Consider the following 3,296-nt stretch of genomic DNA (forward strand, 5'->3'; position numbering starts at 1 on the left):
CTCATGCTGTGACTCCTGCCTCACCAGCCACCTCTGCGCTCGCCTCCTGAATGCCTGGAATTTTAATAGTGGATAATTTTTAGATCTCTTAGGTATGGCACTGGCTGCCTTGATTTCTTCACTCTCATCTTCTAGGGAGATTAGATCTACGTCCCCCTAGGCTGTGGAGAGGGATTTCGGAGGTCAGTCTTGGAACTGGCTTTTAATATTTTTTCAGTTTGGGCCACAGTTTCTGAAACTTCTGGGGATTTTTCCTTATCCTGAATCATGGTCCCTGATTAAATTCCAATAGGAGACGGCAGTAATGGGGACCTTTTCTGGCCTGAAAGTCTCATAGAAATATTGTAAAGTGTCTCCAACTCGAGACCACCTTTTATAATTAATAGTCCCTTTTTCTGGGAACCAAGGACAAAGATTCTTCATGAAATCAAAAAATCTTAATAGATCACTTGTTTTAACCTTTACTCCTCGCGTCTTTAAAGCCTTTTGTAACTGTCTTATGTAGAGGTCATGACAACTTAGTTCTTGTCCCATTATCAGGAGCGCTTACTCACTTTATCCTGACATGGCAGGTTCCCATGGTGGACGAAAGTTTTACTCTTTCATTTTCAGTGGTCGACCCTCCGATGCGCCATCTTCCTCACAGTGTCCCCTGTATCCAGTGCCCCACATTTGGTTGCCAAAAATGTCCCAACCTGTGGGATATTCAACGCAGACCCTGGAGGGGGGAGTGGGAATTGGATGGGACAAGAGACATGAGAAATGGAGACAAGACAGTATTCTGATCAAGTGTCATTTATTAGCCAGAAGGTCACAGCTTATATAGCCAGCAGGAGGGAATCAGCAGATAAGGAAGTCTGCAGATGTTTTCTGGGAAAAAAGCACAGGGCAAATCATTCCAGGAAATGGAACATTTATTGGTTATCTAAAGCAAAGCAGCGGTGATCTATGCCTAGGTCTGTGCAAGCAGTAAGAAGGAGAAAAGGGTGGAAAGGTTACAGCATTTATATCTTTAGTGCCAGAGGGCTATTGGCAGGGCTTCATGACCCTGGGCAGGCTATGACCAGGCTCTTTGGCCCCGGACAAGGGGGAAGAGGGAGGAGGGAGGGAGGTTTCGGTGATGGGCCATAATAACCACATTATATATCAACAAAATAAAAATTTAAAGGAAAAAAAAAAAAGCTTATGTTGCAAAAAAACAAACAAACAAAAAACAGGGCCGAGCCCATGGCGCACTCGGGAGAGTGCAGCGCTGGGAGCGCTGCAGCGCTCCTGCCACGGGTTCGGATCCTATATAGGGATGACCAGTGCGCTTACAGTGCTCACTGGCTGAGCGTGGTGCAAATGGTCTCAAAAAGGACAAAAAAAAAAAGAGGTGGGTCAGGAACTCACTGAGATTTTCAGTGGATCTCTGTGTGACCTCTCTAAGCTTGTCATAATTGACTGACTTGTGAGTAGTCTTTTGGAGGCTATAAATCAAGTGTGTCATCATACTATCCTGGAGATCCCAATCCCTGTGGCAAGTCTGGTAGTTCCAATTTGGGTCTGGGCAAGGAACAGCAATGGCTCCCACAGGCTGCCTACTATTTTGAGCATGTACCTGAGCTGCCATCCAGACCTGCTCCCTGTACGTGGACTCAGACAATTCCTTCCATCCTAGCCACTTCACGGGAGGGTTATAAAAAGCCAGAGCTGAGACAGGGTTGTTACCTTACGATGGGGGAGAAGGAGAGGAATTGGGCTGAGGACGAGCGTCTGGAGGCCAGGTGTGGGGAAGAGAGAGAAATGTGGAGGGCTGATGGATCAGAAGATTGCTCTGAAGTCTGGAAGGAGAGGTCGAGCATGAGCTAGGAGAATTTGAGACGTAGGACAGTTTTGACAGAGAGAAGAATGCGTTCAAAGATAGGAAAAGGCCTGAACAAGGAATCTCTACAGCTTTTGCCGCTTCGGTGAGTGTGTAAGTTGAGTGCCATCTTGTGGCCACTGGGGTCCATAGCAACAAGGCGTTTGAGTTTTAATGTCTCCCTGGAGGCCGAGAAATTGGCCTGGAGACAGCCCAGAGGTGTAGAGCACAGAGTACAGTAGAAGACGGGATGGGACATTTAGGTTCAATGTCTCCCTGGAGGCCAAGAAATTGACCAGGAGACAGCCCAAGGGTGTACAGCGTGGAGGTTTAGGTTGTGAGGATCCCATTTAGAGGGTGAGAAAGGGCAGTCAGTCCTGGTAGAAGAAGCGTGCCAACAAAGAGCACCCTCTCTGTTGCTCACCTTCTTTTCAAGAGAAAAAAGCCAACCGACTGGTTAGAGGAACGTCCTTCAGTAGCTGGGAGGCACAAGAAGGGTTCCCTCGGCCAGCGGCCTGGGCTTTCGTACAGACCTGAGTCATAGAGAGAGAGTAGTCAGGGGAACCATAGAAGTAGGCAGGACAGACCCACTGACTCACCCTGAATTGAGGCCGGTGTTGGATGTGTTGGTCTGAAACGGCAAAAAGAGAGAGAGTCCCAAGTGTACCCAGTTCCGGCAGGTCCGGGAAGGGCAGCTAAGGGCCAATCACCCCCAGAGAGAGGAGATTGTCCAAACATCGGCCAAAACCCTTCCCAGGTTTCAGCACCATAATGAAAGAAAGTGAGCCAAGATGTCGGGTACCATTCAAGCTTTATTAAAGAAAGAAAATCTGCTAGGCTGTGCTCAAAGTAGCAGGCAGCCTAGGGCTGCCCTGGAAAGGAGACAGCACCAGGTGTGGGGGTGGTAGAGCTTATATTGGAATGTTGGCACTAAGAGCTGGCTAATACCATCAAGGAAGGGTCATTATGCTAACGTGGATGGGGTGGAGAACTGTGTCTTTGCAGAAGCAAAAGGGATTTCTGTTTAAGTCAGGAGGCTTCTCGTAAAGGGAAGGGGGAGGGGAAGGGAGGAGGTGGGTAGTGCCATTTTGTACTTGGGCTTGTCTAAAGTGGAGCTGGTTATGTTGCAGATCTATTATATACCATTTCTGTGGAATATACTCTAAAGCATATGTACTTCACAGGGCCTGGTTTTCCAAAGTCTTGCAATTTCAAATATTGACCTTGGGGAGGACAGGAATTTTCCCTCAGGCTATAAGTCTCTGGTGTAAGATAAAGATTTGTGGCACAGCAGGTTGCTGGCTCAAAGACAGACTAGTTGCTGATTGTTATGTAAAGATACTGAGAAATCGCTATAAGAAGGAATGTTTGCTAAAATCAAGCTTGTGTTGATAAGACCTCTTAATTGCCTTACTGGAATGTCATCTGGCTTGTTTCACTGAAAGTTACCAGC

General features: G+C 47.3%; 1 pseudogene; it reads left to right on the top strand.

Moving 5' to 3' along the window:
• The first annotated feature begins 1,716 nt into the window (after positions 1-1,716).
• LOC103607413 overlaps positions 1,717-3,296 on the top strand; it is a 10,457-nt pseudogene continuing 8,877 nt past the window's right edge.

The sequence above is a fragment of the Galeopterus variegatus genome, unplaced genomic scaffold (assembly GCF_000696425.1).
Source record: "Galeopterus variegatus unplaced genomic scaffold, G_variegatus-3.0.2 Scaffold7405, whole genome shotgun sequence".
Classification (NCBI taxonomy): domain Eukaryota; kingdom Metazoa; phylum Chordata; class Mammalia; order Dermoptera; family Cynocephalidae; genus Galeopterus; species Galeopterus variegatus.